Here is a 26,743-nt window from a genome sequence, read left to right on the forward strand (position 1 = left end):
GCTTCTTTCTTGAAATCAGATAAAGATTGTTCTATCTAGCTTTGCAGTCCTGAGATGTTTCAATGGGGAGAATCATTTTTAATCAATTATATAGGACCCATTATGGTTTATTTTTTGTCTTCCTTTATTTCTCCTTTTCTTAAAACATTTTAAACGGGGGGGGGGGACTAAATGGTGGTGATGTTACTGATGTAACTATGGTTGGGCTAGCCAATTTAACTTAAGAATCCTAAAACAACCAAGAGTCTAGTGCTATCTTAAAGGCTAAAACATCTTATTGGCATAAGCTTTTATATCAAGCCCTTTTCACCATGTTCATGGACCTCAGTCCACCAACACCAAGAACAAGGCTGTTTGTCTATATTTATTTATTTATTTATTTATTAAAAAAGGAAAGGAAAGGAAAAATACTGTGAAGAGAGCTCTCAGGGAACCAATTAATAATTAAAATTCAACTATTCCTTAGTAATGCTATTTGTAGTATAAAACAGAAACAATAAAATGGTGAAAACTAAAAGAAGGAAGCTACTAATCAACATTACAATATTTATGTCTGAACAGGACTTTCTACTGGAAAAAAAAATTAGGGGATCTTGACTATGGACATGGACAATGCTGGAAATTATAGCACTGGTGCTGTGTGGAAACTATGTTTAATTTCACTCCTAGTTATTTAGAAAACACTGCATTGTAGCACTAAAGAGCAATAGTTTGATTGCAGTCTAGAATCAAGTGTTGTACTGATAATAAAAGTTATGCACTCAATATACTATATAGATAGGCCTGGTACAGACTGGCACTTTGTGACAGCCTGGGGCCAATTTTAGGGCTCCGTAGGACCAGTCCTACGTGTCCATACGTGTCCAGCCCTATTTTCGGCACCTGTGCACCATCTTGCCAAGCTTCCATCCACATAGGGCGTGCAACAATGATGCATGGGAGTCCGAGCACCCAAACGGCACTCGCCAGAAGCATTGTCGTCATGGCATGTGAGCGCCATTATGACACCCTTAAAAAAAGCCACCTAGACTGGTTCCTTTTTAGGGAGCATGTCAGTGCCGCACCGTGCAGCTGGTGCAGCAATGACAAGGGGCAAAAACGGGTGGCATGGTCCATCTGTAGCCCTCCATAGTCCACAGGATGAAGCTAGTGCAGAATGCCACTGCCCAGATAGTGACAAAAGAAGTGAGAATCAAGCATATTACATGTGTTAGGAAATCTATGCACTGACTGTGAGAGATCCACCTGGACCAACTCATGGGATTAGTACTAGTTTGTAAAGCCATAAATGTTTCAGGATATGCAAAGAGACATCTCTACCATAACAGTGCCTGTTATCAGCTTCGGCTGATACGCCAGCTGCGTCCTTTCCTGGAAGTAAGGGACCTAGAAACTGTAGTAAATGCACTGGTAACCTCACGACTCGATTTCATTAATGCACTCTACATGGGGCTACCCTTGTGCCTAGTCTGGAAACTCCATTTAGTACAAACCATGGCAGCCAGGTTGGTCACCGGAAAATCCAGGAGTGACTGGATAACACTTATTTTAAAGTCACTTCACTGGATGCCTATTAGTTTCCGGGCACAGTAAAAGGTGTTGGTTATTACCTTTAAAACTCTACATGGCCTGGGTCCAACCTATCTAAGGGATTGCTTACTTCAGCTCCAAGTGGTCTTGGATGAAGCCAATTTTCTTGATCATTTCAAATGGGCTTCAGGACCGGGTATGGGGTGGAGACTGCCATGGTCGCTTTAACTGATGACCTTCGTCTAGCCATCGACAGAGGGAACGTGACCCTGTTGGTGTTGCTGGACCTCTCAGCGGCATTTGATAAAGTAGATCACGATATCCTTCTGGAACGCCTGAGAGAGTTAGGAATTGGAGGCACTGCATTGCAGTGGTTCCGCTCCTTCCTCTCAGGCAGGTTCCAGAGGGTGATGCTTGGGGACAGTCGCTCTTCAAAAACAGAGCTTAATTGTGGTGTCCCTCAAGGCGCCATCCTGTCCCCGATGCTATTTAATATCTATATGAAGCCGCTGGGAGAAATCATCCATGGATATGGGGCCGGGTGTTATCAATATGCTGATGACACCCAAATATATTTCTCCATGTCCCGCTCATCAGCGACAACGACAGATGGCATCTCTCCCCTCAACCAGTGTCTTCAGGCAGTAATGGATTGAATGAGGGAAAACAAGCTCAAGTTGAATCCAGACAAAATGGAGGTACTTATGGTAGGGGCCCCAAACCAGGGATTGGGCTGCAACCTCCAGTCCTAGAGGGGTTCACGCTCCCCTCAAAGGACTGTGTTCGCAGTCTGGGGGTGCTTCTTGACCCGTCGCTTCAGATGAGGAATCAGGTGAATGCGACGGTCAAGAGCGCCTGTTATCAGCTTCGGCTGATACGCCAGCTGCGCCCTTTCCTGGAACAGGGTGACCTCGAAACTGTAGTACATGCACTGGTAACCTCAAGACTTGATTTTTGCAATGCGCTCTACATGGGGCTACCCTTGTGCCTAGTCACAGGAACAGCAAGGAGTGACCATATAACACCAATATTGAAGTCACTCCACTGGCTGCCTATCAGTTTCCAGGCACAGTACAAGGTGTTGGTTATCACCTTTAAAGCCCTACATGGCTTAGGCCCAAGCTATCTAAGGGATCGCCAGCTTCCATATAATTCACCCTGTACACTCAGGTCCTCTGGGAGGAATTTATTACAGTCTTTAAAGACCAGGTTGACGGCGACCTCCCAGAGGACATTCTCTGCAGCTGCTCCCAACTTATGGAATGGCCTGCCGGATGAGATCCGTCAAATTACCAATTTAGAGAGCTTTAAAAAGGCCATTAAGATGGATCTCTTCCGGCAAGCCTTCCCAGAATGAAATGCTGGGCCACAAATAAGATTTCCCATCCAGTGAACTCTGCCCATGATGATTTTTATTTAGCTTAGTCGGTTTTAATATGTAGTTTTTAATTTTACATTTTTTAATCTTGTTTTAAGGGGGGGTATTATGTATATATGGATGTATTTTAACCTGTGGTACACCGCTTTGATTGCCTGGCAAAAAGCGGGATAGAAATTAAAAAAAATTATTTATTATAAATTATTTATTATTTATTATTAATCCACCCCACACCCTCAGGTCCTCTGGGAGGAATTTATTGCAACCTAAAAAGACCAAACTAGCTGCAACCTCCCAGAGGACATTCTCTGCTGCCACTCCCAGATTGTGGAATGCCTTGCCGGTGGAGATCCGTCAAATTTCCAGTCTAGACAGCTTTTAAAAAGCTGTTAAGATGGATCTCTTCCAGCAGGCCTTTCTCAAATAGAACAATCGGCTAATGATTTCTCCCCACTTTCAGTATCATTCTACTATTTCCCAGTAGATTGTTGTTATTATCAATATTTTAACAATTGATTTTAAATTGTAATGTATTTAATCCTTTTTAAGGGGGGGGGGTTAGAGATAGTATTGTACAGACTGTATGTAGTGTATATTGACTGTCTTTTAATCATATAAGCCGCTTTGATTGTTCCTGTAACAGAAAAACAGGGTATACATAAAAGTTTTACTTATTATTTATTTTAGTTACTGTCCAGGACTGCAGCCAGCACTCACAGACATGCTGATAAGAGTGGCTTAGCCCAACAAGTGGAAGCAAAACACAGACCTTGCAAGGAGTAAGTGTGAGAGCAGTCCGAGAAGTCAAGCCAAGGTCAGGATACCAGAAGTCAAAACAATCCAAAAGCCAAGCCAAAGTCAGGATACTGGGAGACAGAGTGGTCAAAACAGTCCGAGGTCAAAGCAGCCAGAAGATAACAAGGGTCCGGTCCAAGGTCAAAGCAACAAGGAATCAAGGTACAAGAAGCCAGTGCTAGCAACAATGACACCAAGGGATCATGCAATAAACTCTAGCCAACAATAAAGGTCTCTCAATAGTTTAAGTAAGGGAAACTCTCCCCCGTGCCACCTGAGGCTGGTTGGCTAATTGCCTCTCTGCAATCCTCTTGGATCTGCGCCTGCAAGCACTCTCAGCCCTTCTCTCTTGGAACGTAGGCACCTCCAGGCAAGCTTCCTCCCCAGAGTCACCACTAGGCTGTTGCACCATAGGAGGCCCCTCTCTAGCACTAGGACCTGGTTGGGCCTCCTCCTCTGGAGCAGGGAGAGTACAGCTGGGACCTGGCAGAGCAGGATTGCCACCTGGTGTAGCCTCAATCAGCTCTTGCTCTGGAGGAGGCTCATCCTCATCCTCCGAGAGCTGATCTTGGCTGGCCATGACAGTTACCAATACTGACCTATCCACTATTTAAGATTTTCGAACTTTCTGCTTGTGATGTTCCAGAGGTGCATGGCTCATGGAGCTACCATATGTAGCAGGGCATTCTTAATGGTGCATTGCAGATGTGGAACTCTCTTCCTGCAGAGATTTGGTTGTTCCCCATCACGTTCATCATTCAAGCACCATCTAAAGACATATTTATTTGTATGGATATATGGTAAGCGTTTTATTTTAGTTAGCTTCTTATTGTTTTATATTGTTTAAATATTTCAAATTTATAGTGTTATTCTTGTGATTTTAACTCTGATGTATCTTTGTGTGTGTGTGTATTTACTATTTCTTTTAACTGTGCTTTTAACTTATTTTATTGTATACCATTCTGACTAGGATTCTACCCCAGAAAAGGAAATGATCAATTTTATTTTTATTTTATTTTATAGATTAATTTTTATTAGTTTTTAGTTTGGACAGTTTAATTTACAATCAAAATAATATACAATCTAAGATAAATAAACAGAAGGAAGAAGGGGAAAGGGGAAAGAAGGCAAAAAGGAAAGGAAAGGAAAGGAAAAGAAAAGACATACGTTTTACACAGAGTAAGGTTCTGACCCCCCTCCTATCCTAGCTTTAATTATAATTATAAGAAAAATAAAAGAGAGGGGGATATTATTCTGCCATTTCAGGCCCAACTAAATAATCCTGCTAAAATTACTAATAACCATACCCACAGATTATTACATTATTGCATTTGTTGTTCAAAAAATCCATAAATGGTTTCCAATGTTTCAAAACATCATAGAACCATAGAGTTCGAAGAGATCACAAGCCATCCAGTCCAGCACCCTGCCATGTTGGATGACACAGTCAAAGCACTCCTGGTGGATGGCCATCCAGCCTCTGTTTAAAAACCTCCAAAGAAGAAGGATTCCTCTGAGGCAGCCTGTAGAGCAGCTCTTACTGTCTGGAAGTTCTTCCTAATGTTGAAGTGGAATCTCTCCTCCTGTAGCTTGAATTCATAGCTCTGTGTCCTAATCTCTAGAGTCTCTAGAACAGCAGAAAATAAATTTTCTTCATACTCAATATGACTTCCCTTCAAATATTTAAACATGACTATCATGTTTCTCTTTTCCAGGCTAAACAAATCCAGCTCCCTCAGCATGCTTAGAGTCTGCTTTCCAGACCTTTCACCATTTTGGTCACCCTCCTCTGAACACATTCGATTGACTTATTCTTTAAAACCCATATTAATTTGGCCATTTAAGCTGCCTCACCAACCTGAACAATCCATTCTTCCACCATTGGTACTTCAATCCATTTCAAATTTGAGAGAGAGAGAATCAGTTTCAGTTTTAGATGGAAAAAGAGAATGAATGCAATGTGCAGATCACTTGTTACTCTGTAATGCACAAAACAGCCCTAATTCATATGAGTCCTTTGCATGTCTCCTTTTGTTTTGCAGAAAGGACAAACTATTTTACAAGCTTAGGCAGCTTTGCAAATGTCTTCAAATGAAAGAGTTTGTGGCATGCCAGTTTGTAGACCCTGGGCTCCTTAGAGCCAGAGCAACTGCCTTCTGAAGCTTGTATTTGCAGCAGAAATATTTATATCCTGCTCATTCAGCATTTGAGGAAATATAAAAGGAGCTATTAAATAAATGATGCAAATAAACAACCACAGGGATAGAAGTTATAGGAATGAAATTGACAGAGGATGCATGCCATATGCCTCTCAGTTTCTGTGTCTCATTTTACAATTGAACAAAAATTGTCAGTGTGTTAAGAAGAAAGTGATTGACTTAGACAAAGATCCAATATTTTATGAAATGAATATGACATCAGAGCAGTGGGTTAGCTCACTTCTCTCTGGCACTTTGGTGGTTCACCCTATCTTACTTGCTTTTATGACTGCTGATACATAATCCTTTCTGTAAAAGATGACAGGCTCCCAGCTATCTTTCCCTTGCTGTTGCTGGCACTGCTGTTGTCTGCAAAATATGCAAACATCTTCCTTAGGAACATAAGACAAGCCATGATGGATCAAAACAAAGACTTGTCTGGTCCAATACTTTGTTTCCACAGTAGCTAACAATATGCCTTTGGGATGCCCACAAACAAGACATGAGTACAATAGCACCCTTCTGTTCATGTTCTCCAGTAACTGGTAGTCAGAGGTATACCATCTCTGATAGTGGGAGTATCCATCCAATGTATGGCAGGAATTTTGTGGATTATTTATGCTGGCAAAAGTGTCTATAGGTCACTTTTTTGAGTGAGGCATAATGCTGATGGGGAGTCAGTGAAAAGCTTCTCTCCCAAGAGGTAGGTGGTCTGCCTGCTTTCAGCTTGGGGACCACCAGGACATCTTTATCTCCTCACAGATATGGCTTTCACTTCCAACAACACTAGTGACCACTGTATCTCTGCCATCATGCTGCCACCTCCTCCACCACCACCAACTTCTCCCTCTCCATTGGTATAGTTATATCAGCCAAGTGGATCTTGGGCAATGTCTCTAATGCTATTTTACCAACAATCAGTCTAAAAATCCAGTTCTTTAATGCAAATCTGCCTCCCACTAATTCCTTGTTAGCCATGAAATGTATTTGTGTATCCATCCATCACTTTATTTATAGTCTACCTTTTCCCCAAGCTGGGACTCTGGGCAGCTTTCAAAAGAGAGAAAATTGCAATAAAAATGCTTGACAGTGTAACAAACTCCCTCGGAGTGTAGTGGAGTCTCCTTCCTTAGAGGTCTTCAAACAGAGGCTGGATGGCCATCTGTCGGGGATGCTTTGATTGAGATTTCCTGCATGGCAGGGGGTTGGACTGGATGTCCCTTGCGGTCTCTTCCAACTCTATGATTCTATGATTCTATTTGGTTAAAATATAGAAAAAATTATTAAATGAACAAGATTAAAATTATTTAAAATATTACCTCAAAGACAAAGAATAAAAGAAGCATAGCATCATAACAAAAGTGTTTGTCTTGTAAAATGATCAGTTCTGAAAAGCTTGCCAGGATAAAAAGGCCACCAAAAGATTAATAAAGGAGCCATCGTAACATTTCTAGGAAGGGAGTTCTGAGTTTGGGAGCAGCATCAGCAGAAGTCCTCTCCCACACTCCTATCCAACATGCCCATGAAGTTGGTAGTATTGAAAGAAGTGCCTCCCGTGAAGCTGTTAGAGCCAAAAAAAAAGCTCATACAGGAAGATAAGATCCTTCAGATAGCCTGGATCCAAACTGAGTGTATGATATGGTTGCATGACTACTAGCAGTAGTAGTAGTAGTAATAATAATAATAATAATAATAATAATAATAATAATAATAATAATAATAATAATAGATTTATTTCTAGCCCGCCCAATCACGAAGAATCCGGGCGGGTTACAACAATAAAATACAACAGATTACAATAGAGTTAAAAAATCAAACCCTAGACCTACCACTACCACCCCAGTAACTGATGGGATAGTGTCCATGATCATGATACCACAATATGCTTCCTTTCACCTTGTTTATGTATAGAAGGCCACTCTAGGTAGTGTACTGGTTGGGTTCTGGGCAATCTTTTCACCTCATTTTGAAAAATTAGAATGTTGTAGGATTGGGAATCAGAGAACTGGTAAGATATTAAGAAGGGATTAGAGCCACATTTTCCCCACCCTACTCAAACCCTCATTTCACTGAAGTTCACTGGGGTCCCAGAAACCAGTATTTCCTGCTACCTTATCCATTTAACTGGACAGAAATTTCCACATGCTATACCTCAGAACAATGGTCTATCTCTAGGACACTTCCCAAAATTGGGGTGGGGGTGGCTATGAAAAATAATTAATGCTGTTGTTAACACATCTCAACAGAAAAAGAAATTGGCACATATGAATAAAATTGCCCTTCTGACTCAGAAACTCCCATCCAGAAAGAACTGATTATCTTTATTTTAAGCCTTTTCAGCCTCAGGAAAATGTGCACACATCTCCCACGGACCAATGAGACTGGTACCTGAAGCAAAACTCTCTTCACATCAACAAGGTTTGATTATCTTATTATTAGGCACAAAACAGAAGTGATGTATTGGAGCCAGGTTCATCAGGTGAAAGACCTTGGCCTCCCACATTTCCTCTGAGTTTAATTGCAATCCCCATGATAACAGGATGGAGAAATATCCATGATATATTTTCATGAGCTATCCCTGTTGTAATCTGGTGTTTAGGACTTTGGGCTCTGTTTCTGTTAGAGATGAAAAAGACTTGAATGACCAGGAAAACACTGCAGATGTGATTTTCCAGCATCCCAATCTGCAGCACCTTGGAAAACCTTTCAGATGGTGCACCACCTGCCTGAAAAGGTAGGGTTTGTGGACTGGCATGGTATAGTGGTTTGAGTGTTGGATTAGGAATCTAGGAGACCAAGGTTTGAATCTCCAATCAGCCATGGAAAACCACTAGATGACCCTGAGTGAGTCACACACTCTCAGTCTCAGAGGAAGTCAGTGGTAACCACCCTCTTAACAAATCGTGGCAAGAAAGCCCCATGATAGGTTCATCTTAGGGTCACCATAAATTGGAAATTACTTGAAGGCACACAACAACAATAACCAGGCACAGCTATGATGATGGGCTTAGCCTTCATAGTTACATTTTTGATGTTGGAATTAGACATTAGATTATTTATTTGATTTATACTAAGTTTTTCTCCTAAAATGAGGCTTTTTAATCCCAGTTGTATTGCTTCTCAATGATTCAAAGTACCACACACACACACACACACACACACACACACCAAAGCCCTTAATATGTTGGGAACAGATTCCTTTGAAGACTGCCTTTTTAAGGATGTGGTACTTGCAAGCCTTAATCTTGTTAGTGTCTTATGAATATGTATACTTCTCTACAGGTGCTGTTGGGCATTTCTTTCTGATGGATAAAATCCACATTCCATTCAGGGTTGTGGAAATGAAGTTGCAATACAACATGTTGTATGTAAGATAAGCCCTCTTGTCCAATGTTGATCCGTCTGCCCTAGCTAAAGTTGATGATCATATTCCTTTATTTGTATATTCCATTGCCCATTCAATTGTGCATTAATTTCAACATTTGGTTGCATTTACTTGTGCAGTATTGCCATTCCATACAAGGGGTCAGTTTGTACCATCAACATATAACTCCACATGCAATTGTTTTGACTATGCAACCCAGATACATAATGTTGGCCATTATTTGCCTGATCCCTCTCTAATCCCTATCCTTGTCTAAGTACTGTAAATTTGAAGTGCTGTGCACTGCAATCACATGTTCTAAACAGCATCTCTAATGTACAGCTAGTGTGTCCTAACAGCAGCAGGCGTCTAGAAGGGACCCATTTTTTAGAATATGACACAACATTAAATGAACACAGAGGCACTTGTCAGAATCCCAGATGTCAAAATTTGCAAAACAACATTTTGAGTAGAACTTTTGGAGCTATTTTTTTTTCCAGCTGGGCTAGGTAATACAGGAAGAAGCTGCCACATAATTTTTGGCTATGGACTGCATTACCGTGGCACATGTCTTCATAGCCTATTCCTATCCCACTCCCGCCTCCACTTTTATTGTATTATCCAACAAATTCAATAAGAAATCTATTGCAAATGTTCTGATTATGTCTTAAAAGGAAGCGTCAGCAAGCTCGCAGCATGTTTGACCTTGTGGATTTTTATCTTCCATCAGATAAGTAATCCCTTTTCACTGGAGCTATAACTCTGTATATGAAGGAGGGAGTGAGGTTGGGGGCATCCTGGAAGCCTGATTGTAATCTTTGTACTAACAGGCAGGGTCAGAGCCAGCTCTGCTCTCCCTTCCCAACATGAGCTGTCAGCACAGCCACCATCCCTTTGACTCAATGTGCTTTCATCAGTGCATGGGAAAATCAGCATTTATTTAAATCTTCAATACTTTCCCAGCATGCTGCAGTAACTAATTAAATTCCTTCTGGTGTAAGTCATATTTAGTCCTTGAGTAAACACAATGACAGCTGGAAGCTTCCCATGTCAGTGGAACACTCGATCTGCTCTGGGTTTTAGTCTAAATTTTAAAGAAGCTGGATTTATCTGGATTTCTGCACCACTGGATTTCAGAACCCTGGATAGCTCTGATAGCTAATGGTGATACATCAAGGTAGCCACCAGCAGCCATTGATAAATAAAGCCCCAGGTTATGAAAGGGGGGGCATTGCATAAAACCAGCACTAACTAGTGTACTTAAAATTCTTTTTCATACAGTGAATACACACAAAAGGAACAAGTGGAGAAGGAGCGATATTCAATTGATTGAGTGATGAGTTTATATCTCATTTTTTCCCCAAACTAGAATAGCTCACAACAAAATTTGTGGAGGGGGATACAAATAAAAATTTTTAAAAAGTTATATGTTTGTTATATTTCTTTCCCAACTTTTTCCCAGGTTTGGGTTCAAAGTAGCTTATAATGATTAAAAACATTGTTAAAAATCCACAAAATACAAAATTTAGAACACAAACCATCAGAAAAAAATTAAAAGTAGGTTAAAACATACATTAAAGGCACATATGCGTGCGCGCGCGCACACACACACACACACACACACAGAGCAATTTGCAGTATCCAGCATATTGTGTATGATAGGTCTTATATCATCATTCATTAAATGCCTGTTGGAACAGAAAAGTCTTTATTTGTCTGTGAAAAGAGAGTAGGGAGGGTGCCAATCTAACTTCTCTAGAAAGGGAGTTCCATAGCCTGGGGTAAGCCACTGGAATGACCCTCTCCCATGTACCCACCTGTAGGAGATAGATATACCTGTGAGGGTGGTGTGACAGAAAGAAAGGCCTCACTAGCAGATCTCAGTGTACAAGCTGGTTCATAAGGGAAAGTATGGTCCTTCAAATTCTTCCCTCCCCATTCCCATTACTGAAGGAAAGCTAGAATACTCTCACGTACAACCCTGCAGCCAATGGGGATGCCAACGCTTGCCCCTGGCTTCTGTTGTGTACCTGGAGAGGAGATGGAAAGGAAAGTGCAGCCTTCTCCAGCATCCCAGACAATAATTTATGTATTGCTGGCAGAGATTTACTCTCCACCAACATGTCTGTCAGGTCTCAACATCCAGACTTTCCTAGTGTTTACTGTGTCTGGGTCACAAACACCCATAGTTGATTTGGCTGTCATCTAATTTTGTACCCCCATGTTGTCCTTCTCCATTGAACTTTTGGTTGATCATCTATTTGATTTAGTTTTGATTATTGTTACAATCACCAAATGGCTGGGCCTGTCTGTTGTTGTTGTTGTTGTTTATTGTGATGTCCCTGCTGTAAGCCACAGCCCAGTCAATAATTTATCCACAGGGTTTTGAGAAGTAGCAAGATACATTGTCTTGTCAAGAACAAGAAGTATTGTGAATATTCTTCATATGCTTAGCAGTGAGCCACGATTAACCCTTCAGTTAAAGACTGACAGTTTAAATACCATTAGATTTTCAATTTCTATTAAAATATTTGTATGTCAAAAGAAAGAAAATAAACAGAATTCTCTCCCACACTTGCAACACTTTAGGGCTCATTTGGTGTGAGCCTCCTCTATAAAGCAAGCCATTTGCTTGATCCCTCTTAGTGACTGGCATGAGAAGGGAAAGAAGCAAACAAGTTTTCTACCAGTATCAAAATGCTATTTACTGCTTTTGCTACTGATGGCATCGATTAATTCTGTAATCAACAACTTGTTTCTAAAACTGAAAATCCTTTATTACAAGGTTCCTACACATAATTCTAGAACTGAAGTGCAACAAAAATAAGCTATAGACAAAAATTATTGGAAAGCTGCTCTGGTTTTGGTCTCCATGATGTTTAAACAGTGCCATCTACAGTCAGGAACTGGATAAAACTGGGAAATACAAAGAGCTAGAAATGCTGTCATTTTCTCCCCATAAGCAAAATATGTTGTTTACTTCATGTCTATATAGTTTTGTATGAAACTGCTGCATGTATCAGTGATAATCAAAAAGTGGTTCATCAAACATGGTTGGACTGCTGCTCCCATCATTGCTTACCATTGATTATGCTGGTTAGGTCTGATGGACATTGCAGTCCAACAACATTTGCCGGGCTCAGTTTAGCCCAGCCCTGACCTAGTTGGAAGTTCATTGGTGGATGTATAAACATGTTCACAGCAATGTCCAAAAATTGTACAAGCAGGTTTCTCTCAATATAGACACATCAAGAATCTCCAATTTACAAAGGTGTCCCTATAGACATAGAGATTATAGAGTCAGATAGATATAGATTAAGAGCCTCTTCAGAGAAGAAAAAAAGTCTCTAAGGGGCTTGACAGACCGGTGTTATATGCCGGTGTGGGGGTGGCATGGAGGCATGGCATGCACACAGCCGCCCTGACTCCACCCCATGCGGCCCACCTGATCAGATGGCAGGCAGTGTCATGATGTGGGTGGCCAAAAGCCGCCACTGCAGCTATGGTGATCTTTCTGCGGCACAAAAAGGAGCCTTTTTGCAGCTTCTTTTTCCACTATGGAAAGGCCAGATCGGGGCCATGGCATGCAGTTGCCACAGCCCTGATCTGGCAAGGAAAAGGGTGGCATGTCGAGCCCCTTAAAGTCTCACTTTTTTTTTTTTCCTGAGAACAATTTTATTTTGGAGATGTACATGATATTTTCTTCATTGCAAAGTATTTCCTGGGAACTCCTGGGATTATCAAGGACATTTCATTCCTAGTGTCACAGTCAGTTTTGATTAACTGACTATTTATTTATTTACTTACTTACTTACTTACTGAATATTTTCCAAAATGAAATGTATCTCTACTTGGCTGTTTCTTTGTATTATCCTGGAGCTAGCTAAAATGGTCATCACCAGTAAGTACAACTATTGTTTGACAGAGACTAAGTGAAGGAAAGAAGAATGTTTGCACCAAAACAAAATGATCCTAAAGTTTTAACTAGTATAATATTGCTAATGCGCTTTAGTACTTTGACTATAACTTCTGAATAATAATCAATAAAGCTCAATTGAAATGGGTGAAAATCAATTCCTGAAATGCTGCTTCAGTCTAGATGTGACACATGGTGAGAGGAAGGAGGATGAACACAAGGGAAGAGGGAGTGAGGAAAACCTAGATATTTCAAGAAAGAGACTGGATGCAAATGTGGAAATATGCATGTAAAGTCAAAACAAAAAGAACAGGAAACTCTCAATACTTTCAGAGACTTTTTTCCTTCTGGAAAATCTAACAGATAAACATACATGGCACAACAAATGCATGCACAGAGATACATGCTTTCTCCTAAGTCTAACAATATATTTGCATATCCATGGTATCCTTGTCAACTATGTAGCAAAGTATAATTACATCCAAAATCCACAAAACAGTGATACCTTTAATGGGAGAACCAAAATGCACAAAATACATGTTCCAAGCTTTCTATGCTCCCCTGACTTCTTCTTCAGGCAAAGGTGTTAAAAATCTCACAGAAGAAAAGAAATGGTGATGACAGGCCTACATTTTGTCAGGATGTTGCAGCTATTCTCAGCTCAGGTGGTATGGATGCATATTCATGCAGGCAGGCCTGTCTTCCTTCTGACCATGTGGTTACTCCAGGAAATAAAATTTAAATTACATTAGCAACACAAAAAGATACTCTTGAGATCCAAGTTGCTACCATCCTTTGTAAAGCTACAATCCCCTTTCTTAGGCAGCAAACACCGAATTTCTAAAGAAGCCTCCATGCTTTTGCATTAGGTGTTGCTTTGGTAAAACATGCCATATGTTGTCCAATTTTTTTAGAAAAATGTTTTACCTTTGATGGAGATAGAAACCTCAAAAGGTAAAAGCCTAGTCCATTGGCCCTCTGTAGGATTCCTGTGATGTGGCTAAAATGTGGTATGCAAATAGATTTGCATGGGCATTTCACATGATCCTCTCACAACTCAACCTCCCCATTGCAGTGGATTGCCTTAGTTCCTGTGCTGTCCAACTTTTCCATCCTATACATGTCTGATATTGTCGTAGACCCAGATAGGCAGAACTTACCAGCAGAGAACAGGCAAGAGGGAGAGCTGTTTTTTACAGCAACATGGAAAGAATGGTTATCAAGACTTAAGAATTTTGCTGGCTTATTATGACATGAGCTCTTATTGGCAAGATTCTGCTTCACAGGATGAGATGGTGGTATAAGCAAAAACACAACCAGACAGTCTTTAGGCATAGTGGAAACTATATCAGGTTTAAGTTATTTCTGAAATAAAAGGAACGAAACAGGAATAAAGAACATCATCTAATCAATTGCTGAAACCATAAAACTTTGACAATTACTGGAAAGCAAATGGGAAGAAAACTACCCATAGTTGTGGGTTTGTTTGTTTTTAAATCCAAATCTGTAAATTCAGTAATGTAACCCAATTCTTTTTAGAAATATTTTTAGTTCACATATTCTTAGTTCACATCACATATTACAGAAGGAATAAATGAACTGATTGGCCATAGGTTCATGCCATGCTGCTGCTCTAGGGCCAACACCAAGTAAACCACATCCCCTTTCTGTGCAACTCTTGGCTGGGAGTCTGTACTCTTCCTTCTTCTTTCATTTCTTATAGTGTTCCCTTTGAAAGTTGAGCACATCCAAATCTCCATATGCAGCTGTCCTGGTTTCTTTAGATGCCTTCTAGTGTTCTTTTTCATTGGAATTCATTATAACTGTGCCTTCAGAAACTCCTATCCATCATGAACTCAATTTTCTTTAAGTATATTGTGACTGAAGGATTTCATCCAGTAGTTCCTTAAGCAGATCAAAAACTGGCTTTTAAAGGCCAAAGTGTGTGTCCTTCAGTTTTCCCTGTATGACAAATTCCAACCATATGTAGTCAATGCCACTCAAGATTCACACTACCTCTGTATTATTAACCACCTATTGATTGATCCTGATCCCTATTGATCCCTATCCCTACTCCTATTAATGAGAATCAAATCTTCATCTTCCAAAAAAATGATGACAAGAGCTCCTACTGGCACATTGTTTTCTGCAGCTCCAGAGAATAGCACCTGGACTGTAGATTCAACTTAAAAGAAAGGCAATTCTAACTAAACATGATGAATTCCTTGGCAATGGAATCACCTCATAAAGTAATGGGCTTTTCTTCTCTCAAGGTTTTTAAATAGAAGTCGGCCATCTATGAGGAAGGTCTTCCAGCCTTTGAAGTGGGTTGGATGAAATGACCTTGATGGACACATCCACTTCTCCTTTGCTATGATTGTATGGTTCTGTGAATAACATCATTCAACGTTCAGGGTGAAATGTGTCAAGCTTAACATATTTAATATCTTTGGTGCCATTAATTAATGAATAGCTTCCACTTCCACCTCTAATAAAATAAATTCATTGACACTCTTCCCTGCTGAATGTAACTAAATGAATTAGCTAACCATTAGAAATGTATTTCGGGCTCTCTTAAGCCTGTCATTTATTAGAACTCCAGATCTTTTTCATTTACTTGCAATTCTAGTTCTTGCCATAATAATTAGATTAGTCTGATCAGTGTCTACTCATTCTCCTGTGTAAGGACATCTGTTTGGATGGTGTAAACTACTGAAGATTATGAGTTGCAGAAATGAATGGCCTATGTTACAGGTCAATAGAGACTGTGTGGTTCTGTTGCATATTACTAACTGTGCACTTTTTAGAGAAAGGATATTTTGGATTCTGAAGGAATACACAGTCCTTTCAGAGAACATGCACTTTTTTTCTGCAGAGTTCTGCCTGATATTCAGGATACAGATTTTTAAAATGTGTGAATTATGTTGCTGAATCAAGTTGATGACTAGCTGGTCCAGCATAGTCCTTCTAAATGGAGACAACCAGATGGCTGTAGAAGTAAATCAATACTGTAGTTTCTGGCATCTATTTAGTATGATACTCTTTTCATTTCAGCACCTGAAACACTTTAAATCAAAAATACAGTGTGCCCGCTTCATATGCAGGTGCATTATACACTACTTTCAGCATACGCTGAAAGCAGCGCAGGAAAAAGTGGCACCATGAGCCAAAAGGAACAATGGTGCATGCGACCATGGCGCACGCATGCTGCCACACCACCATGCCATCGTGAGCACGAGGCCCATTACTTGTAATGGGGCTCAAGCATACACGCAATTTCTTTTACGTGGGCGGGTCCAGAACGGATCCCCCACATAAAAGAAGGGCGCACTGTATTATGGCCTTACTTTACCCTGTTAAAACTAAATAATCAGTACCTTTGATTCTGCTGGATTTAATGGTCTTGCTAATAGTCTGCAAGAGAGGCAATTGAATGAGATTCAGATTGCTTTAATAAACTTTACTCAGTACAGGGACTTGGCTTATTTAGCATGTCTAAATCCTGGTGGTCAGAATAGACCAGAGCTATTTCCATGCTGAACTGCATGCATAAGAAAGGGGGACTAGGACTAGAGCACAACATACAGCATGAAATGTCTGAAATTAATTGACATGTTACTAATAGGTTCTTCTGTGCTTCATTATTAGGGAATAATAAAAGACCAGGAACAAAATGATGCAAGACGGAATGTTCCTGTTCAGATTTCCATCCAGTCATACTGGGCAACCTATTATATTGCCATTGTTTTTGTGTTCCCTACCCTTGATTAGTCAACACATCATGTCCATTGAACAGCACACTGGGTTATTTAGCTGATCCCCCTTATTGTCCTTTCTTTTTGAATCTCTTTCTTTCCATTTCCTCCTCCACCTCTTAGCAACCCCTAAACTTCATATTGTTTAACCTAAACCCTCTCATATTTGCACATTTGTTCATTTGAAATTAGTATTTCCCATTCTAAAACAACTGCATTCTATTAGATAGTTACTTGTATTTTGCATGTATTGCTTGCTACTTATAAAGCTCTCCTATAATATTTTCTGTTTCCCAATGCAATTGTTGCATATATTTTTATTCTTGTGTATTCAAAAAAAGATTCCTCTTTTAGATAGTTCTGCATGAATATGGGTTCCTTGCTCAATTTTTTTTAACTACTGCCAATGTTAAAAGATCTCTTATTGTGTATATATTCAGAACAGGTATGGATTCATGCATGTGCTCTTAGGGCATATCTGGCTAACAGAACCATTCATGTATTGGACTCTGCAGAATTCCTAAGCCAGCTGTGGAGAAACAACCCAAGTAGAAGGAACCTTCCACTGTGTCTGCATTAGTGCATGAGTATTGTCACATAGTAATTTCTTGACAACTAATCAAAGCATTTTGTGTGGCACATTACACAATTCTTTTTATTTTCTACACTAAATATTTGAAAGTAAATTCTGTGCTGGCAGAATATTCCCTGATGAGATACAGTAATGGAGCCTGAGTAGATCTGATTGTCAGTCAGCTCACACACATTGCTATTATTCTGGAGAGATGCCAGAGCTAAACTTCAGCAACCAATAAAAAGGAATAGCTTTCCCTCCCCCCCTACTAGCCAAAGGGCATCCCACAAGTCAATAGAAGCATTATTTTTCACTGAACAGAAAGGGTACTTTAAATCTTTCAGTAAATGAGAACTGATGGATATTTTGAACACCAAAGAGTTCACCAAACTACTTTTCCTATCTCAGAGCCACAATTTAAATAAACATTTAATATCATTTTAACTCTCATTGCTCCATCCTAAAAAGGGGGGAGGCATTTAGGAAGGGACTTAGAATTTTCTGCTACAGACCTCTAGTGTGTCATAGTCCAGGGGAATTTTAAGTACCTCACACTTCAGATTCACCAAATTCCATGGTACTGAGAAATGACATTTAAGCTGGTAGAAGAGTATACAACAGATACATTCTATATGTGACAGGAAAACACAGTGTCAGTATGATTCTTCCTATATGTAGTTTTTATGATATTAGACCTCCTGAAACTAAAAGGCCACAAGCTATCCAAGGCATATTGTAACCATAGTTCCAAGCAGAATACAGCAGTTACATTCAGAGTCTGGAAGGTGTATTTGGATTTGGAGTATGGAGAGCACGTTCTCTGCACCTAGTGAGCTACCCATGGTGCTGAAAGTAGGACTGCCAGAGTGAAAAGTGCATTTCTGTCCCTGTACAGAAGAGGGAATTTCAGCTGGTGTTGTTTGTGATGCAACCAGATAACAAGCAACACTACTGAAATTTCCTCTTATACACAACCATTAAAGGTTCAGGAATCTTCTTCAAGCCTTGTATATGGCCACCAAACAAATAATGTAGCCTTCTCCATACCCAGTGTGTTGACATAAATTACCTCCCCTCCTGCTATTTGCCTTGGGAAAGAAGCTCACACTCTTCCCTTCATTACCTGTTTTCATGTTCCTCAGTGTTAGAACACCTGAATATGGCTCCAATATCTCTAGAATGGTTGCTTGGTTACTCTGAAATTTTATTTGACATAAGCATTCATGAGTTGGCCTTCAAGGCGCTGAAAAAGGATTCACTCAGTCAGTCTACAAAAGCTTCCCTCTACTCTTTGTTTCACCCACCTATTGACAGTTCTCTGTGATTCTACTTTTTAAAGTTCTGTCTTTTAGCTAGGAAGTTCATTTGAATTAGAACTGAAGAACCAAGCTTAGCAGTCCTCATAGCTTTTAACTAAAGGAAAATACTATTGCTTTAAGACAGCGTAGATGGGCATGGAACAAACTATGAAGCAATAAGCATCAATAAAACCAATTAAACATTTATCAAGGACTATGACACAGCAAGACAATCAGTCACACAAGCCTAGGATTCCAATGACAGCTTGAAGATTTTTTAAAGTATTCAAGCAAATATGTCATTTTTACTTCCAACAGATGTCACCTACTACTGAAGGAATCACCCCCAGTACCAGCAAGATAACTAGTCATCTGCAATATTGCAAAGTGCAGACTCTGGAAATTTTATCATAATTCTCCAATATTTTATGCTTTTGTAATGCCTTAGGCATCAACTCCAGGTGTTCAGGAAGCTGATGACACTCTTGGGTCTGGTTCTTTTCCCCCTCATGCTGTAAAGTTCCCATTTCCTAACTATTACAGCAGTTGTCAAAATTTGCCATCAAAATGAAAACTTTGTGCCATGAGAGAGAAGAAAGAGTTCTATTTAATACCTGAACAACTGGAAAAGTATAGCACACTTCGTGGAATTAACAACACATATAATTAACTTTCAAGTACAATCCTCTGGGTTGGGTTTTCAGACATAGTCGTGCTTAGAGACAACCCACTGAAATCAATGAGACAAGTTGATCCTGATTAAAGTAGTCACACTGATTTCAGTGGGTTTACTCAAGGCATAACTAAGGGGCTTTCTATACCGCCATTTGGGACGTCCAGAGGACGTCCCATTTTAAAAAGGGGGCGTCTCTTTTAGACACCCCTGGGCCTAGTACGGACTCCGTCCATACAAGATGGCACCGGCCCTTCTACATGGCCGACGCCATCTTTGCGTATCGGACGCTGAGCGTCCGTACGCATCGCGTCCCTTGTGACGTAGCGAGTGCGCCCCTGGCGCCTCGCTACGTCGCAAACGCAACTCGAAAAGAAGCTCCATTTTGGAGCTTCTTTTTCAGTCCGCAGGGGAGCAGCGCCGTGTGGAGGCTCCGGCTCCCCCACGGACTAGCCGGCGGCGGCCTGTACCCCGCCTAAGTCAGTATCCAACCCTCTGCTCTTTGCATCATCAATATAGATCAGGGTTGGACAATTGTTACCCTTCAAATGTTTTCAATCTGCTTCATTCATAGTCTCTCACCATTAGCTATTCTGGCTAGCTCATAGGAGAGTTGGTAGGCCAGAAATATCTGGAAGACCACATTTGCCCACCCATATCATCATTTTTGCCTAAATAAATAGGATGCCATAAGGGATTCATGAGTAGGATGCAGTTATGTATCCAAGTGGGGCATCAACTTCACTATGGTGGGGTACAAACCGCCGCTTTGCGGCACTCCCCCGCCGTCGCCATTTGCTCCGTGCGGGAGCCGCAGCAGCCAAACCGCGTGACTCCCGCGCGGAGCAAAAAAGAAGCTCCATTTCGGAGCTTCTTCTTGCGGCACCTCTATGACGTCGCGAGGCGCCTGGCGTGGACTCGCAACGTCATAGGCGCCGCGACACGTCTGGACGCTATGCGTCCAGTACGTAAAGATGGTGGCGCCCATGTAGAAGGTGCGCCGCCATCTTGTACATATAGGATACGTACTAGGGTTAGGGGGGTACGGAAGCACCGCCCCTTCCTAACCCTAGTACGTATCCTATACGTACTAAATGGCGGTTTGTATCCCGCCAAAGACAGTTTGTGTTGTAAAGTGGTATTGAGGTGCTATAATTATATAGTGTGAATACACTCGATGTTTCATTCAAGCATTATGCTTAGGATGAGAAATCCAGCTTAATCATTCCTGAAAACAAATATTTATATGCACCATCAACAATATTTTTAAGGAATAGCCCCAAGCAAATAAATCTGGACTATCAAAGAAGGGCATCTTGAGAATGCATTGTAAATTTTGGCTGAACTAAGAGCCAAAGTGGGAGCACTTGTGAAAGCACAATAATGAGACTTGTGGCAGAGCAGTAGCTAATGGGAGACAAGTACACCTTCAGGCTAAAACTCAGCAGGTGTTCCACTATTTCTCTTTTTCATGGCTTGCTAGTCTGTTGCACTGGGTCATTTCTGTTTGCTGCTCCTAATGATAAATTATCATCCCTCCTGGTCTGTTTCTGACTTGTCTTAAAAGTTATATTGAGTGGTTGAAACCTGTTTTGTATCTGTTTATAGCTCACAGCTAACAAAACACACCTATTGTATAAGCTACTCTTAATATTTTGATTGTTAGTGTACATATATAACCATACAGCATATTTAAACAGCATAGACAGTGAAAGGGTTTTCTAGTTATTCTAGAATAATTACTGTTCTACCTACATGAATGAGGCAGAAGGCATAGCAACCATACTACCGAGTTTTCTTGGTAACTATAACTCCTTCTCATCACTATATTTGCAATTTGTCCAACTATTTTCATGTTTATGTATATCAGTGATTCTTAATTTTTGCCCTGCCAGATGTTTTGTATCTCAAATCCTCACCACTTGGCCATTTTGGCTGGGGCTTCTGAGACTTCAATCCCAAACATTTGAAGAATCAAAAGTTAACAACCACTACTAATTTCACTTTCCTTTTTAAAAAGTTTTTCTTTAAACATTTAAATGAATAATTCCAAGTCATGACAAATTATGCACAGTCATTTTTTTCCCTTGAAACTGAAAATATTCAGAATCAAAAATCAAAGGAGGACTGCTTTATATCTGTGAATTAGGCAACTGTGGGACAACATCATTGTGTTATTTGAAAAATGAATATCAAAGATGTTACTGTGCCTCACTGCTGACCAAGGAATCATATACCAATTTTCAGACTTAACTTATTAACATTGTCAATTATCAGACTTAACTTAAGACTTATCAGACTTAATTGCAATGTTCTAATCTAGCCAGTGAAATGGAACTTCATTGTGTACCAATAAGAGATCTGTGTGATGGTCTGAAAGTGGTGATCACACCTCTAACCACCACATTTGGTGATTTGTAAGGGAACTTCTATGCCTTTCAGGTTAGAGAGTCAAATTTGTATACTGAAGTCACCATTTTATTTAACAATATGCCAGGATATTGCCAATGTTCAAACTGAGCAATTAAATTCAACAACTGACACCAAAGCAAACTTAAACTTTACCATTTATAGCAGTTTTGAACATTTACCCAGCAACAGCTTGTATACCAGAATGTAGGGAGATATTGGGCATATATTAGCCAGTCATCAAGACATAATAGAAATTATTATGCAAGCACCAAGTGAAAACTCTTCATGTAGAGCCTTTCCCTGACATTTCAGATTTCTGTAATTAGTAGAAAGTGCCACTTTGTCAATGGTAGGGTCAGAGTTTCCCATTAACTGCTTCATTTACTTTTCCTTGAGATTTCTAGGAGCTTAGTAACTCTCCAACTTCTAGAGTTCTCCCTGGTTGTGGATATGTCTTCTTCATCATGGTTCTACCTTACTTTGCTCTTATCCATCCTCTGTCCTTCATTTCAGATTCCACCAAATATACCTACATTCTTCCTATTGGATCCACTTCCTTTAAACTCATATACACGGATGTTCTTTTGGGATCTGCTCTGCTATCTGCTTAGGTTCTACTGAGGTTTTACTATCACTGAGTGCTATGTTTAAGTAACAGGCATGATTGTGAAAATGAACACATATACTGTAACTATTCAATAAACCTCAAAACATTACATGAACATTATTTCATTTTTTCCCTTTGTAGAATGCAAACATTTACATTACAGTTTTCCTTTATATTCAATGTACTATTAACAAATTGTATACAGTGGACCTTTGCTATACGCTGGGCTTTGCTTCCAAGATCCCCCGTGGATTACAAAATCCGTGGATGCTCAAGTCCCATTAAATATAATGACATAGCAAAATGGTGTCCCTTATAAAAAATGGAAAATTGAGGTTTGATATTTGATATTTATACTTTTTTAAACATTTTCAAACTGTGGATGCTTGAATCCATGTATAAAAAATCTGTGTATAAGAAGGGCCAGCTGTATCTATGTAATACAATCTGCCCTTGGAATCCATATTCAAGCATCCATGGATGGCAAGCCCATGGTGAGGTGGTGGCAGAGGAGGAGGAAGAAGAAGAAGAAGCAGGAAGAGGAGGTGGGAGGAAGAGGAAGAGGCAGGAGGAAGCAATGGTGAGAGCAGGGTGGGAAGATGAATCCTATTGTCCCCAATGGTGGCGTGGCTGCATGGCCGCATTGCCATTGGGGGCAATGCAGACTTGAGCAACTCCATATTTTGGTATCCACGGGGGGGTGGAATGTTCAGAATTGATCCCTTGTGGATACCTAGGGCTGACTGCAGAATCTGTTCTTACACAGTCTCTCCTCAATGAAATGAATTACTCTTATCTGCAGTACCGATATGCCCTAAGAAAGATGGAAGTGGCAGGGAAAGAGAAGGGGGGAGAACATTTCATGTCAGTGTTTTCCTACTTTCATGTATAGTTAAACAAAGAGTAGGGATGTGGATACACACATAAGCCTTGCTCCCAAATTTTGCTATACATCCAGGAGCTTCCCAGACCTTGACACAGTGAGCATGAAGATCTATATAGGGCTCTGGCCTAAATGCTCTAAAGGCATCAGATCCTGTTTGATCTTAAAAGCTAAGAAGGGTCAGTCCTGGTTAGTACTTAGATAGGAGACCACCAATGGATACCAGGTGCTGTGGTCTATATTTCAGGGGAAACAAGTGTCAAAATCACCTCTGAATTCTTTGCCTAGGAAACCCCTATGAAATTCATGGGATCACCATTAGTTGCCAGGCAACTTGAAGGCACATACACACACAGACACACACACATTCGATTCCACATGATTATAAAACCCCCAGGAATTGAGGCCCTGATATGGATGGGAGCCTTCAAATCTGCTGTCCAGAGTAACGGGGGGGGGGGGGGATCAGTGAACGTATTGGCATCACTTTACATATATCTCCTCAAGAGGCTCTTCTCACCTTCAAAATGTATGTTAGATCCCTTTACCCCATTTTCTGCCATCCCACCAGCCATGTGAGCCTATGCTAAGCCTCTTTCTACTTGAACTAGCTCTTAGATGTACAAGAGGAGTAGTTAATGATCCGGCAGGAAGGCAGCTCTTTATCTGGATAAAGGTTAACAGCACACACTTACAGATGCCAGATGGGCTAAGATAAAGCTCTGCCTTTCCCAAGTGAATAATCTGTGGGAAAAGAATGGATTGTCCTATAATTGGCTCAGCTCTTTGCTGTAATAGGCATTCACAACCTTGTTGAAGGTCCAATGTCCTTCTTCTCCTTGACCTTGCAAAGTCTTCCCACACACTAGGAAATCACAAATGACTAAGATAGCAAACAGGTCAGAAAGGTTAAGAAACAAGCCCAAGATAAGGGCTGAAACAAAGATGACAAGGCAGTTCCTCTTCCCAATAAAGCAAAAGTGCTTGGGACCTTTGAGATTCAAAACCTATTCCATTTTTTTTATTGTTGCCAATATAATGGGAGAACTTTTGCTAAAAACCAGATGGTTTGGTTTTTGCAGAAGGTTTGGCCCTGCCAATTCCTGTAAAGCATAGACAGGCACTTACAGCCTACAGGTAGCAATCTGCAGGGTTCTCTGCACTTGTCGGGGATCACATGGGAACTTTAGACAGCCTAAGGGACAGTAGCTAGTTATAGAACTAAGAATGAGCTGTAGTAAAACAAAAAACAGTGAAAATTGAAACAATGTACTATCTGATCTGCTGCTGATTTTCCTTCCATAGTTGGTACTGCTGGTCCTGTAACTGATACCACCTGTGCCTGGCAAGTTGAGAAGGGCTGGCAAAGAGAAGAAGGGACAGAGGAAGAGGAAGGGTGAGGAAAGAGCTAAAGGCAAGGGATGAGGGGAGGAGGGATGGGGTAGAGGGAGGTTGAGAGAGAGAGAGAAGAAGAGGAAAAGGACCAGGGAAACTAACTAGAATAGATCTATCTGCAAACCCAAATCCTACAAATCCATGTTCAAAGTTTGAACATGGTAGGAGATGTTAAATCACACAAATAGCTTTCTTGAGAGCATGTGTTACTTTGATATAATGTAAATACAGTGTAAATGATGTGACACCTTGAAAGAATAAATCTTGGAGAAAAACTGTCTCTTCCAGACTGTTTTCCTTATGCACCTAAAAAGTAGTCCTTTTAAGCAACAGTGTTTTAGCATCTCTTCAGGCCATTTCTATGTTGTTAGGAAGAGTTCCTCATTTATTATGATAGTACTAGGTGCCTGCATTTGCCTTTCTTTCTTAGATATTGCTCTTTACTGTATTGTTAGAAAACATTTTATAGAGATCCCATTCTGTTCTAATTGTGTAGTTTAAACTGATGAAGAAAAACGATCAGGAGAATCTTTCCTTTTACAGGAAAGATTCTGCTCTAATATATGCCAGTGGTGAAAGCCAAAGTAACGATCTTAAAATTATATTTGTCAGGACCTCTGATTGCTCTTAAACTCTACCTTATAAGCCAACTTGTTCTTTCATATTTCATAAAAATTATGTACTGTATATAGCTTCAAAGTGATATCTATATTTTCTGACTAGTCATTACTATGGCTAGTTTTATTTCCTAATTAAAAGATATTTTAAGGTCTTCATATTGCATTAATAAGTTCAATCTTACCAAGATGGTTTTTTAAAAAAGAAAAAAAGAGGAGCCATATATTTATATAATTTATATGCACTCCAATTCCCCAAATAATGAGAAGTTTTAGGGACATAGGGGCTGTACAGACAGCCTGTAAAGGTCAGCTGTATGCCGCCCTAGAAGCGCTGGGTTGGGGGACATGGCAACCACATGCCATGCCCCCAGCCCTGTAGACAGAGAACCAACAAACAGTGGGTAATAATAATAATAATAATAATAACAGGATTTATTTATATGCCGCCCAATCACTGGGAATCTGGGCGACTTACAACACGGGCATCATAGCCACGATGGCACAGCTTTTGAAGCTCTTTCAGTGCTGCATCATCTAGATGCAGCACCAGGGCTGTGCCATGATGCCGAACGCCATCTAGATGGGTGTGTGGCATCATGGCACGAAGGGGGCAGAGCCACACCATCCAGCATGTGGATGTTGCACTGTGGTTCCACCTACAGACTGGCACAAAGTGCTGATCTGTAGAGCCCCCTAGTGCTTACTCCGTTTTCCTGTCTTTTGGTAAGAAGGGGCACTGAAGTTTCAGGGTGTTTTTTTTTCCCCCACCTTATTTACAGTATTGTCAGATGTATTGTATAGTGTTTTAAAAATCCACTGCCCCTCATCAAAGTTTCTCCACAAAGACAGCCTCCCAAAAGTTCCTTCCACAGCTCTGTATTTGCCAGGTCCCTGCCTCTCTTTGGTTCTAAATAAAGTTAGTCATTGGCTTATTTTCAAAGATACACATGCAAACCTAAATTGCATCGTTCCCCATACCATATTTGGAAATCCAGATGGCTGCAGCACAGGAAGAAGCAAGAGCACCCACCACAATGAGATCACCCAAAGACATCAGCATAATCCGTTTGTCTATGGAGGGTGATGACGGGATTCCAGCCAAAGAAGATGGTTGTGCATACACAGACAAAGGACTGTTCTCGGAGGAAAGAAGAAGAGGAAGTATGATATAGTAATTATAAAAGGGAAGAAGTGAGTGAAGAAGGTAAGTGTAGGTAGAATTATGAAATGAGTTAGTAAAGGAAAAGTAGGAGAAAAGTAATATAGGGGAAGCAAGACATAGGGATTTGAAGGAGAGAGAGCTGGAAAGGATTGGTAGTGGAGGGCTTAAGGTTTAGGTAGGTAT

Source organism: Sceloporus undulatus, chromosome 4, assembly GCF_019175285.1.
Source record: "Sceloporus undulatus isolate JIND9_A2432 ecotype Alabama chromosome 4, SceUnd_v1.1, whole genome shotgun sequence".
Lineage (NCBI taxonomy): Eukaryota > Metazoa > Chordata > Lepidosauria > Squamata > Phrynosomatidae > Sceloporus > Sceloporus undulatus.